Here is a 14,424-nt window from a genome sequence, read left to right on the forward strand (position 1 = left end):
AGCAACCTGGATATTTACCCAATCCAAAGCAGTAGCTGCCAAAGGCTAAAGAAGTATCAAAAGAGAAAAATCTCTCTATGAGATCCTGCAAGAGGCCTCCAAGGCTGGGATAAAACGTCAGGAAAGAGAGAACTCACAAGGACAAGACTGGAAGTTGAGGACATGACTGAAGAGCAAAGAATGCTCTCCCTAAGAAAAAAAAAATTAACAGCCAGGTTGTAAGGCATAGAGACCTCCCAAGACTCAGAATGCTGGGTTATAAAGTACAAAGACTTCTGTGAGGCCTAGTTCCTATAGAAGGAGAATTCTGACTGTGCCCTCAAAAATGTTTGAAGCCAATGTTGAACTGAATCTAACTAAACCTGTAACTAATGTTGACCCAGCTCAACTACAGTGCAGACTGATTTAGGTACCCACGTATGGAAGCAAATGGAGAACTACAGCAGAAAGATCAAGATTATTGGGAAAAAAATGAAAATAAAATGAAAGATACAATCAGAGATTTTTGGAAATGTGATTTCAAAAGACTAGACACAACAGAATAAATAAGTGAAACCCGAAGATAAGTCAATGGAAGTTCTGCAAACTAAAACACAAAGATGAAAAGTGGATCAGAGCATTTGACATCTGTGAGGCAAAATCCAGTTGTATGTGTTGTCTGGAGTTTCAGAAGGAGAAGAGAAAGAAAATGCGGCAGAAGAAATAAGTAAAGAATTAATAGTGGTCAGAAATTTTCCAAAGGTAGTAAGCACCATGAACTCACAGATCTAAGAATGGGAACCTCCACCATTCTCTACTGATCAAAAGAACCCAAGCCTGACAAGTTTGAAAGTGAGGGGAATACAGACCCACCTCTTCATGGGAGGGTTGCAAAGCCACCCTGCAGAAGAGCACATGGGTTGGAGGATACTGTAGCCTGTCTTAGGAAAACAAAATCTGCCATAGGTAATGTTCTTTTTCCTTATTATGCCTCCATATTTCTCTTTTTGTATGAAAAAATGAGAAACAGTATGACACTGGACTATAGTTCTTCTCAGAGAATTATATTAGATACTAAGCTAAGAGCCTGTGTATTTTGTTAAGTGGATAAGGAAGTTTTATTTTCATAAAATACATTTGTCTTTGTCCAAAATCAGTAGAATGGATAATTGAAATTTATTTTTTTATAATTGTGTCTCCTAAAAATAGACTCACAGACATAGGAAATTAACTATGGTCACCAAAGGGGAAAGGGTTGGGGAGGGTTAAATTAGGAGTTTGGGATTAACAGATACACATTACTATATATAAAATAGATAAACAGCAAGGACCTACTGTATGGCACAGGATACTATATTAAATTTCTTATAATAACATATTAATGGAAAAAAATCTGAAAATATATATGTATAACTGAATCACTTTGCTGTACACCTGAAACTAACACTGTAAACCAACTACACTTCAATAAAAATAAAATTTTAAAAATAGTCCCCTTGCAAAATGTTTTTAACAGTTTTTTAAATATAAATAACAAAGACAAACTAAATCTAATCAGTTTTACATATAAATTTCTTAGTCCTTAAATAAATCTTTAATATGAGATGGGTTTCTAACAATTTATGAGATAGCTACACTTGTTTCTCCTTCTCCTTTGTTTTAATGTTTTTTGTTTTATTTTTGAGCCCGGGCAAACAGAATTCCCATACATTAGTCCAGATCCTCTGAGAAGCAAACACCAAGACTAGCTTAGATGTGCAAGAGATTCACTGGGAGAAACATCTGAGAGGGAAAATAGGGAAGGAGCTATAGGAGGCTAGGAGAGCTAAAAGAACACAATTCGGGGCTGACCTCTATGAAGGAGAGAAGGAAGGAAGGGAAGAAGGGAGGAAGGGAAGGAAGTGAATTCTGGACTGCAGTGCAGTTTTTAGGAGATTTGGCAAGGCCAGCAGGGAGTCTTCAAGCCAAAGTCAAATGTCACATCCAGCACATCCCCCTGTAATGAGCCTGCCTTCAGTATCCCAGCCGCAATCATTGGCAGGAAACACCAGCACAAATGTGGTGATGGATTTCAGAGTATAGCGTTGGGGCTGGCTTCAACTATGCTCCCGGCAGCAGATCTGAGAGGTGGGTTTTCTCGAAAAATAATTGACTGCATTTTCCCCTTACGTCCTAAAAACATTTCTCTAGTCACATTTCAAACCATCTTACAATTTTTCAGTTCTTCATCATCTTACCAGGAAAGTAAATTCTCTGACTTCATCTGGGTAATCCGTTTCAGGTTTTAACAATCCTTATTTAAAAACTCTTTCTTCATGGCTTAGGTTTAGCTTGACATTATCTTAATTTTTTTAATTCTGGTTTTTTTTTCATCATTTCAGTTTAAAGTCAGTATTTCTTTTTTAAATAATTCAACACCAAGGCTTGATTGTGTTCAATAAATCCTAAGCAAAATTACTCCTAAGCTATTGTACAGAACGTTTAACTATCCTACCAAAAGGCTTTCTAGACTTCTCAGAAATATAAACATGAAATTAGATAAACATAAAATTGCTCATGCACAATTTATAGTCACACACAATATCAGTAATACAGCAACTTTAATGCATTGTTTCAACTACAGTACATCTTGCTATATCTAAACCCCAGGGTATTTCCTTAGTGGATAAAATATTATTAAATAAATTAAGCGCCAAATTTTAAAATGTCTGTCAGTGATTTTACTAGAATTGATCCAGTTAAATTATTTCCAATGACAGATTTTTTTATTACAAATGTTTTTTGTCCACTATTCCTCTGATATTCTTCTGTCTCTGGAGGTAAGAGAGAAAAGAACAGTAGAAACTTTCTTTTGTAATGATTGGCAGTTTTTTGGATTGAATGAAGCCTTAGAAGGGAGTTTCTTGGCCAAGAATGAGACAAAGGAGCTGATCAATTGTTGTCTTTCTTCTTCCAAGATTATCTCTTGCTTTTTTTCTCTGCAGTATCCTTTTTGATGTTTTCACCAAACTTTGGGCAATTAAATGCAACACATTCATCCTTCCTACAGTAATATCCAGACTCCCTTTTGCTATGTGGGATGCTTCACAGTTCATGCCAAAGGACCTCAAATCATAATTCATTCTCAGAAAACGTTTTTCTTCCAACCATTAATTAAACTTGAAGTTCTTTCTTGTTTTTACCTGCTGCTTTATTTTCCCCTCCATATGATGCCAAGAGGACTTAAAACACATGCATATATATGACTAGCTTGTCATAAGATAGGGCATTAAAATCTCAGTTCTAAATTTCTGAAAGTGACTAGTTTTGGTGGCAGATTCAGCTATTACAAAATTACATATAATCCCAGAGCCTAATGGGCAAATCCAACTTGATGGCCGGACAAATCCAGCCTGACCACTGATCAGCTGACTTGAATGAGGGAGAACAATCAGTTTTAGTGACAGGATAATCCACTTACTCATTGCCTCTTTTTTTTCTTCACATCCTCCCTTCCAATTTTTCTTTATTCACTGTATTAACAAAATATCAATGAGATTACAATTTAAAGGGCTAGGTGTGTGTGTTCCATCACACCTAAAACGACTTTCTAGAAATCTACCCTATTTCATTTCTGAGGCCTGAATCTGTTTCATTTTAGGTACCATAGATCAATATGTTTTGTACTTATTTAGTCCAATGGCTATTTCAGTAAATATATTTTTTTATTTGAAAGCTAATAATGCTGCCTTAGTTAATACAAATTCATCAGCATAAACAGGGAAAGGTACAATTAAAGTGCTCAGCAGAGTTTATTTAAATAAGCTGTCATTGTGGTGAGAAAGTGGAAGGGAACCTAGCATTCATAAGGGTGACTAAATGTTTTTAAATTTTATAAAAATGTATCTTCCTGCCTTTATCTATAAATAGCTGGTGAGTTCTAAAAGTGAGAGTGATACAGTCTAGTGCAGCTTCTGGTGCACTGGAAATCATCGAAGCTGGAAACAACTCAGATATCCATGAACACTAGAAATGGATAATTAAGTCATGACACACTCACACAGTGGAAACCTACCCCAAATGGAAAATGAACAAAATAGAGCTACCTCAACGATAGGAATGTGTCTTAGAAACATGGTAGTGAGTAAAAGGAACCCACATACAAGAGTATAGATTGTATGATTCCATTTATATAAAACTCAGAAACATAAATGTAATGACAGTATTTAGAGATGAATATTAAAGAGTAAAACTATAAATAAAATCAAGGGATTGATAACCATAAAGGCCAGGACAGTCACACATTTGGGGAGGTGTGTATGGAAATAGTGGCTGGAAAACCGGGAGTGGGGGAACTCCTAGGGTGCTGACAGTGTTCCTGGATGATCACGTTGTGTTTAAACTGTGGAAGAGCTGAGAGAGAAGAGAAATACAGTGTCAAGTACCAGTAATCTGACAATGTTATTATAGGAAAAAAATAGTAAAACCATCTGTGTATTTTTCAAAGTTAGTTTCTTGCCCAAACTTTTCTTTAAAATGATAATGATAACTGTTTATTATGGAATGCAGCTCATAAGGGTAACCTTTGTCATTTCAACTCAGGGGGTTTTGTATATTAGCTGTTACTGCCATCAAGTGCCAACTGTATCTTCGTGATATTTTTGGCAATCTACCAAGTACAATTTAGAGCAAAGAGACAATTTTTGGAAATAAAAGTGTGTCTGAGTTAAGTCATATCCTGTTTATAGAATTTCAAATATACTGGAAATACATACAAACATATTGTCTAGCACTTTCCTAAAATAAGGAGCATGGTACATTTTCTGAGATGTTATACACTGGTCAGAGAATATCTTCATTCTTTTATCTCATTTTATTGAGGGTTGCCTAGTTTGCTGAATTCTAGGTTGGAAATTATTTCTCCTTCGAACTGAGTTTTCTTGGAAGCCATTCCTACATGGGACCAGCTAAACTGTATGTGGAATATATGTGGAATAACTATACATGGAAGTGACTGCAGGCTACATAACAGTATCACACTAAACCCAAACTAAATGTATCCCTAGCTCAGCTTCCCCTAACTGAGTTCAGATAGGTGGGCAGCCTCTACAAAGCCGCCCGACAGGAGGGAGACTTGTGACAGAGGGGAAGTCAGAGTAGAGAGAGTCAGATGATGAGGGTTAAAACATCTTACCTTTGCGTATTTTACAGAAACATTGGCCTATATAGATAAATTGCTGAAACTCTCCACTCAAAGCCTTCATAAAGGCCTATTTAAATCTTGTCCCTCCCTGCCCCTCACCTCCAGTTTCCCCATCACTTGAGGATAACTTTCCTTTGCCTTGAGCCGTAGCCTCTATAACTTGCCTCCTTAACCTTAGATTGTTGGCCTGCTTCAGGGTATTCTCTACCTCTCAACAAGAGGAATCACTCTAAAACATAAATTTGACCTGCTCGTTATTCTAGCTTAAAACTTTCCACGGCTCTTTGCCATTTGTCAAATTCCTGAATATGGTTTACAAGGCTTTTGAAACCCTGGACCATACCTACCTTTCATTCTAATTCTTCTCACTGGCCTTTTGAGCATTCTTTAATTCAATAGCACTAAACCGTTTTAATTCCCCGGTATTCTTTGCACTCTGGGGCCTTCCTAATTCCTAGATCTGAGCTACATGCTGCATTAGATATGGTAGACGAGGCTGCAATAAAACTTGGACCCTGAAGTGTCAAAATTCTAACAAAAGTTTATTTATTCCTCACATGTGCAAAATTGAAAGTCAAAACAGCTATCTTCCATGTGATGACCCAGGACCCAAGCAGCTTTACCTTATGACATCAGGGTGAGAGTCTGCAGAGCACACTCTTGCTTTTAAAGCCCTGAGTCATAAGGGGTCCAAGCACCTCGTGCTCACAGTCCCTTGTCCAGAATAAATCAAATTGATGTAATACTTGGTGAGTGCCACTAACCTGGCAATGCATTTAAGCTACCTTCTACCAACCCCATCATCATCTTTATCACAACTTTGCCCTGGTCTTTTCACTTAACTCTGTATCCATCATTAATATATAATAAATTCTGTGAGAGCAAGAAGCATGTTAGTACAGTTTAACATTTTGTTTTCTCCTAGTCTCTAGCAAATTCTCAGTATTCAATGAATGTTTATTGAATGAATAAATAAATGTATTCACACTATCAAATATTTATTACCAGGCTAACAGCCCCAAATTTCCATAATCACCTGAATAAATTATAACCTTTGAGCCTCATTTATATACATTCCTTTGCTTATTTTTTTTTTATTATACTCCAATGAGATCATTATGGTTTTTTGTTAAGTCCATTTTAAAGATCAGAAAGTTGAGGCTTAGGGATTACAAGGGATTTGCTATTAGTCATACAGCAGAATAGCTTTGTCCTAATTCCAGGTCCCAGCCTATCTCTAGGCACAAAAGGGTTCATGTTTTTTGAGCAGACCTGAGTTGCTCAAACCCTGCACATTGTAAAGAAATACCAGTCTTCAGGACTGCCCTTGACGGGTTCCTGGTTGATGAGCTGTTTGTGTATGCCTGAGGCCTTAGGCCATGCTGTTTTTGTGGTGAATGGCTGTTTTGCTGTGTCAGGGGTCGGGGGGCACTGGAGTCTGAGTTGTGGTCAGTCACACTGGGCTGCCTGCCTACCTGACTGAACCCCAGTAAAAACCCTGCACATCAAGGCTAAGGGGGGCTTCCATGGTTTGCAACATTGTCACACATCACTGCTGGGAAAATTAAGGGTGTCCCTGTGTGACTCCACTGGGAGGGAACACCTAGAAACTTGTACCTGACTACTCCTAGACCGCTCTCCAGGCACCTTTTCCCTTTGCTGATTTTATTGTGTTCTTTCACTGTAATAACTTGTAACCACAAATAGAACAGCTTTTCAGAGTCCTTCTAGTGACTCAAGTGAAACTGAGGATGGACTAGGGGGCCCCAGACACAGTATCTAGTACAGCACACTCCCTGCCTTGCAGGTCCTAAAGGATGCTCATTGTAAACTTAGGTTTTCAATTGGAAAATGAATGCTTCTTATAATTGACTTCTTTATACTAAAACATTCCCTTTTCAGAGAATGGAAACATGCTATTTTTCCAGAGACACATAGTTTTAGATTTGAAGTTTGTGAAAAAGAACTCGCCAAATAGCACACAAGAGAATTTTAAATCATTCTTGTATTTCTTGTCAAGTATTAGGTAAATATCCAGCTTTAACCATTTATCTTAAGACAAAATGCAGTATATTAGTTTATGCTGTTAAAAGTAAGGCTATTGCCTCATCTTTTTAGAAAATCCTAAGAAATATGACTATTAGGTTTATAGTTTTGACACATGGCATGATATAAATGTCACTCATTTGGGAGAATATAAATCTTGTTTAGCCATGGATTAGGCCTTGGGTAAGTCTGACCCTCAGTCTAGTCATCTAGAACCTGCAATGATACATTTTTCCAATAACTTGGTAAATCAGAGCGAGGTGGAACAGAGATTAAACATGTGAAAAAAATCTGGAAACATTAAAGCAGTATGTGAAAGTAAAACATTATTACATGTTCTCAACTTAGTGGCAACAAAGCAGTATTTTCAATGTAGCTCATTTGTGAGCTTAAGAAACTGCTTATAAGTGGACTCTTTTATAGTAATTACTTTAATTCTTAACCATGAGACTCATACTTTAAAGTTTAAAAGTTTTACCCATAAAAGTTGTTAACCTATAGGCCAGTGGCAGGGCTGGGTAAGAAGAGGCATGTTTTATATATTAATTTATAACTCTAAAAGAGAATAAGATTGGACCATAAAGAGAAAATGTTTCAAGAAGGCAGTAGCCAATCCCCACCAATATAAACACTACCGTATAAATATGAGATAAAAGCACTTAAACTTACAATAGTCCTCAAATAATGCCAGATATAATACAGTAATGTGACATAATAATTTAATCAGGATAAGCCAGGTTATCATGTGGTGATGTAAACCCTGAAATCTCACAGATTTACATAACTAAAGTTTATTTCTTGTTTATTCTGTTTCATCAGATATAGCAGAGCCTTCTGCTCTGTATTGCCACCTGACTCAGGACAGCGGGAGCTCCACCATCTAGTGACGTGACTATCTTAATACAAGGCTTCTAAGGTTGTCATGTCATGGGAAGAGGGAGCGGGCACGGCACACTTGCACCTGTTCTTAAACATCCCAGTCACTCTTTACAGTTCATTTTCTGAAGTAATTACTGCAAGAGACTGTCAAGTCTCCCAGGTAACGACATGCAGCCAACACTGTTCATCTCTTCCTCTTTAGAGATGTGTAACACAGTAACAAATCATTATTGTGAGATAACGGTATGAGAAGATGCCCAAAGCAGGTGCACCCCGAGTCTTCTCTAGCACCCAGTAGAATTACCTCATGGGTACCCTGGCAGAGGCTACATTGTACAATTTTATGTGATAGATGTGTCTTGGTCTATTCTACACATTGTGGGTTGGGTACCTACCCAGTATCCGTTTGCTCCAGCTACCTTCTCCCTTACTAAAAGTACACGTTAAATTTCTCAAGTAGCACATGAGATGTGTCATCTCAAGCAATTGGATGACACCCCCCCCACACTGGTAAGGGGGATCTTCTTTACATCCTCACAGACACACCCAGAAATAGTGTTTTACCAGCTATCTGAGCAACCCTTAGCCCAGTCAAGTTGACACATAAAATTAACCAACACACCCATTAAACAAAATAATCACTCAGTCACTCAGCTCTGATACCTTCTTTTCTCTCTTTAGCTTTTGCCATTGACTTTAGAATATTTTCCTCTTACTTTTTCTTCTTTCAAATGCCTCAGATATCATCCCCCTTCTCCGGCCCCGTCCCCTGCCCCAGCAGTCTCTGTTTTATACAGCAATATTTAGGAACACATATTACTTTTACAAGTGACACCTACCAATTGCCCATACTTTATACAAGGGGTTAATTTAACATTCGCGAACAAAAACTTCAGTAGGAAGAAGGTAAACTTAGCCAAATGTTATCTTTAAAACATGGCTACTATATCATAGTGTAAATTGTGATAAAACGAACTATTGGCCTGATGACAGCTCTGCAGTGGAGACACTTCAGAGGTCTGTTATCCCTGATCTTTGAAATGTGAATTCACTGTTTAAAGACTTTCCATCATGTGTTATTTATACTTAACTCTAAAAAGGAGGCCTCTGAAAGGCCAGGCCACAACTTCCCCGGTTGGGAAATGATGGTTTTGGTTGTGTTGACAGTGACTAAAGAACCAGGGCGATGAGGTGAAGCCCTGTCAGAGTCTGTGGACATCTACCTTTTCTTTAGGATGAGTGAAAGCTACCCGGCATCTGACAGCTTTGCACTTGAAATGAGTGTTACACAGTACTGCAATAACATTGTTCTCTTCCACATGACTCTTTTTGTTTGGTAATGTCACCCAGGGTCATTCATTCTGTACCTCTTAGAGATCTCTATTAATTATTCAGAAAACCCTTACACCTTTGACTTGTTCCATTGATGGTGCCTCCCCTTAGATTTTTTTCATTGTGAAATTTTGTTGTTCTTGGTCAACCCCAGGAGATTTAATCTAGGCAATAGGGAAGAGCAAGGACTGAGGTACAGGGTCATATAGATAAAAGGAAGGGAAGTCAATCATCAATTAAGTGATGTTGAAATAAGTCCTCTTGAAACTGAGTTCCTCTGCCGAGTTTATGATGAACTATCCAAAACTTTACTCTCTTTCTTGTCCTACCCCTGTTCCCCTCAAGATTGAGCAGTATCAAAGAAAAAGGAGGGCTGAAACTAAGCAGGACCCTGCGGGGACCTCCCAGGTACAAAAATCCCACCATGTCCCCCATTTCTTATTTGTAGAAAAGAGCTTTAGTCTCTTAGGCCTTCCCTGAATTCTAAAGAGCAGACTCAAGCAGTTACTAATTAGGGAAGTGAGGAAGTGCAGAAAGAGAGGAAAAGCACTTGAACAAGAAAAGTAATGATAATAGTTCAGGGATAAAACAGAGTCCTAGATCCTCCTTAAGGAATATACGTGACAGACTGACACACATCTTTGACTTGTTCTGCAGGAATTAAGATCCCCACCCACGTGGAGAATAGTTACTGCATGCCGAAAACAAGCATATAAACCTCAGACTGGAATCAGAAGGTTGATGATTAAGATTCCTGAAACACTACCCTGTTACTCACCACCAGTCAATCAGAAGAAAGTCATGTACCCTGCAGCCCTCATTCCAAATGCTGCCTTTAAAACCCCTTCCCTGAAGGCCATCAGGGAGGTTGGGCATTTGGAACATGTGTCACCCATGCTCCTTACTTAGCATCTTACAAATAAACACTGTACTATCCTTCATCACAACCTGGTGTCAGTAAATTGACTTTGCTGTATGGCAGGCAAGCAGACCCAAGTTTGGTACAGTAACAATGTCAGCACAAGGATTCACAAGTGCAATAAAAAATTTGAAGATAGGGCAAAAAGCAACAATTTAGTTTTTCCCTTATCTTAGCCAGTAATTCTTAATTTTGGTTGCTTCTTAGAATTATCTGAGGACATTTAAAAAAAATCCTGGTTTCTAGGCATCACTACCACATATTTCGATCTGATGGCTTCAGAGTGGGTCTTGGACCATATTAAACACACACACACACACACCCCTGCAGGTGATAGAAATCCAGAAGTGAGCACCTCTGCCTTAGAGGATCTGCTAGTCTCCTGTTGTATTAAATACTATCAACACGACGACAGTTCTCATCCGACTCAGATACTAGAAACTTCACGTGTTGTTTTACTTCAAACAGCTCTTGATTTTTACATCTACCTTCTCAAATCCAAATTCATTTTTCTTCAATATTCATTCTCTTCTCCTAGGTAACATCCATCACTGCAAATAAACATTGTCACCACTGACTTACGTGAAAAAACCTCCTGACACCTCCATGTACCTCACAACATCCTCACATTCAGCCTTCAGGTCCTGCTGGTTTTACCTTTAGGAAATCTGTCCACTTGTCTGTGCCTCTACTGTCTTTGTAATGCCCCAAACTCCCCCTCCCCCAACACACACATTCATTCATATTGTACCTGGATTACGAGGATGGTCTCTGAGCCAGCTTCCCTTCTTCCACTCTTGCTCTCCTACAATTCATGCTCCACATACATTTGTTTAATGCACACACTTGCTGAAATGCTTTCAAGATCTTTCATAGAATGGTGGTTACCAGGGTCTGGGTGGGAAAAATGAAGAGATGTTGATTAAAGTCTCAAAATTCTAGTTATAAGCTTAACAAGTCCTAGAGAACTAATGTACAGCATGGTGATCATAGCTAATAATAACCATATTGCATACTGAAAGTTGCTAAGAGAGTAGATCTTAAATGTTCTCACAATACAAAAAAAAATGGCAATTATGTGACAGAATGGAGACATTACCTATTGTGATGTCTGTAATCATTTTGTAAAACATTAATTATCAAATTAATACTTTATAAACCTTAAACTTACACAATGTTATACATCAGTTATATCTCTATAAAGCAGGGGGAGGGGGAGGATCTTTCTTTTGCTCTAAGGATAAAAATCCAATGTGTCTAATTTGACCTATTAGGTCCAGTCCACTTCTACAGGCTCATTTTCCACTCCCGTCCCCTCACTCACCATGCTTCCTTGTCTTCATTGACCTTTTTTCTTTTTTGTTTTTAGGCTACATCCAATTTATGCATTTCTTTATTATGCATTTCCACAGTTTGGAGACCATTTTCTGGTCCCAGGGGAGTCCTAGAGAATGAGACTCAGGTCATACAGCACCTGTAGGCACCAAGTGCAACAGCCATGCAGGCACCACTGTTCCTCCAAGGTCCCCTTGGCAAGGTGGGTCTCTTGGCTTAACTTTCTTGAGTATCCCTACTGATAAATAGGTGAAAGTATTAAGGTATACATGTATAAAGAAAAGGAAGAAACCATTCATTATTTTGCTTTTTAATTTATTGAGCATAAGCAAAAGATTTATTTCTCATTCTTTTAAAATCATTTGAAGTTAACTATTATCAGTATGTGCATGATAGTAACCCATTATTACAACATAAATCTGTGTAGTCATTAGTAAAAGAATCTCATCTTGTTATCATTATTCTTAATAACTAATTTATAGTGAGGGCTTCCTATGTGCCTGACAACGTGATAAGAATATTATATACATTATCTCTTCTAACTGTGACTAAAATTCTGCGAAAAGCTAAGTAATTTGCATAATCTTGCATATGAGAGAAATTTTGTAATAGAGATTGTAATAATATTAATAAAGGAAGGCTTGAGAAATATTTGTGGAAAAGTAATAATTGTGGTAAAACCTTGAATAAATAAAAGCAGAGAGTTTGTTTCAATGCATTTGGTAGGGCAAGACTAGTGATCTTAAACAGAACGTAAGATTTGAGACGCTTATATTAAGATGGCACTGATACTCTAGTGTTTCACTCATAATAAAGAGCAACTTACACTTGCAAAACACATTTTAATTCCATTCTATAGAACTCTCAGAATACTAGATGGAAAAATTAAGAAACAGATCCTAAGTGAGAGTCTGTTTAAGAATCCAAAAGAAGTAAGAATCCCACCAAGTTAGAAATTTTTCTTTAGTTGTCTATTTAAGAAAAATAAAATCTCACTGAGATAGTGTATTTAAATAGACGGTTGACCCTTGAATAATGCAGGGGTTAGGGGCACTGACCTTCTGTGCAGTCAAAAACAAAGAAATTGATAAATAATTCACCCAAGGGTAGGAAGCGAAAATATTTTTTATTGGAATCAGGACTCAAATCCTACTCCTTTTAATTCCACATATTATAAGCTCTAATCCAACACAAGCTTTCCTCCACACTCAGTTAATTTAAAGAGCTGTAAAATGAAAATACAAGTACTATATTTATTGAAAAGAATTCATGTGTAAGTGGGCCTATGCAGTTCAAATCCACATTGTTCAGGGGTTGGCTGTTCTTTAATACAATTACACACTTCAAAGAGCGAGCCTTAATGTTCAGAGATAGAAAATTCTAAGGATAATTTCCCATTTCTCAGCTTTTTATGAAAATAATGATAGACTTGTAAAATAAACTTATTGAAGTTTGTATTTTGAAATTTATGCATTTTCTTTAAGGGTGGTATATAACATTTAAGTACCCACACCTAGAAGTCACAAATGACTTGCTATCTGTAAAAATTTGGTTGAGTACACGACGTTGTAAACTGACTTTACTTCAACTAATAAAGAAAGAAAGAAATGTGTGTTGAGTAACTTAGCTTTGCTAAGCTGGTTGATGAGCTGGAAAGTCAGATTAATAACAGCTTTACCCTACGGAGTTGTTTTGAAGATTAAAAAAAATTGATTATTTAGCCTTAGGGAATTATGTGTAGCTACTGAACTGACAGTTATATTTGCCTAATCACACTCACCAAAGCCTGTGTATTTATTTGATTACTATGGATTTTAATCTGTCGAATACTTAAATTAACTCTGAGTGCTAAGATTCCCAATATTGAAGAGATTTAGAGCTCAGTTACCCTCATATTTAAAAGTATTTGTTTTACTCACTAAAAGTGTCTCTAAAAGCAATTTCCGATCAGTTTTAGGATGTTCACACATTTGCCACTTAATTATAATTAGCTTCAAATTTTTAAGAGAAATTTTTACGTAAATTCGATGTCAGACACCCAGCAGAGCTGTTTGTGCTTCGTAGTCAACCTGGAGTTTCTCGTGGGTTACTTAGCGTATTGGTTGGTTCCTAGTCCACTCAGGCTGCTATAATAAAACACCTGGGCTGGTGGCTTAAACAAGACATTTAGTTCTCACAGATCAGAGGCTGGGAAGTCCAAGATCAGGGAACCACATCACTGGGTTCTAGTGAAGGAAGAACTGGCCTGCTGATGGCTACCTTCTTGCTGTGTCTTCATAGGGAGAGGGAGGGAGGGAGAGAGGGAGGGACGGAAAGAGAGAGCAAGCGCTCTGAAGTCTCAATTTATAAGAACGCTAATCCTATCCCAGGATCTCACCAGCACAATCTCATCTAAACCTAATTACCTCCCAAAGGACCTACCTCCAAATACCATCACACTGGAGACCGGGACTGCAGCGTACGAATTCTGAGGGACACAAACATTCAGTCGTAACATTAGGCTACGGCTTCCATGACGAAGGATCACAAGAAGGGTGGCTTACGCAATAGAAATGTATTGTCTCGCGGTTATGGAGGCTGGCAGTCTGAAGTCACTATGTCAGGAAGGCTGGTTTCTGCTGTGAGCTGTGCAGTTCCACACCACTCTCTCAGCTTCTGGCAGTTTGCCGGCAACCTTTGGCAGCCTTGGCACCACTCTTATCTCTGCTCTCATCTTTATATGATGTTTTCCCTCTGTAAGTGTCTGTGTCCA

This window comes from Camelus dromedarius, chromosome 7 (assembly GCF_036321535.1).
Source record: "Camelus dromedarius isolate mCamDro1 chromosome 7, mCamDro1.pat, whole genome shotgun sequence".
In the NCBI taxonomy this organism is placed as follows: domain Eukaryota; kingdom Metazoa; phylum Chordata; class Mammalia; order Artiodactyla; family Camelidae; genus Camelus; species Camelus dromedarius.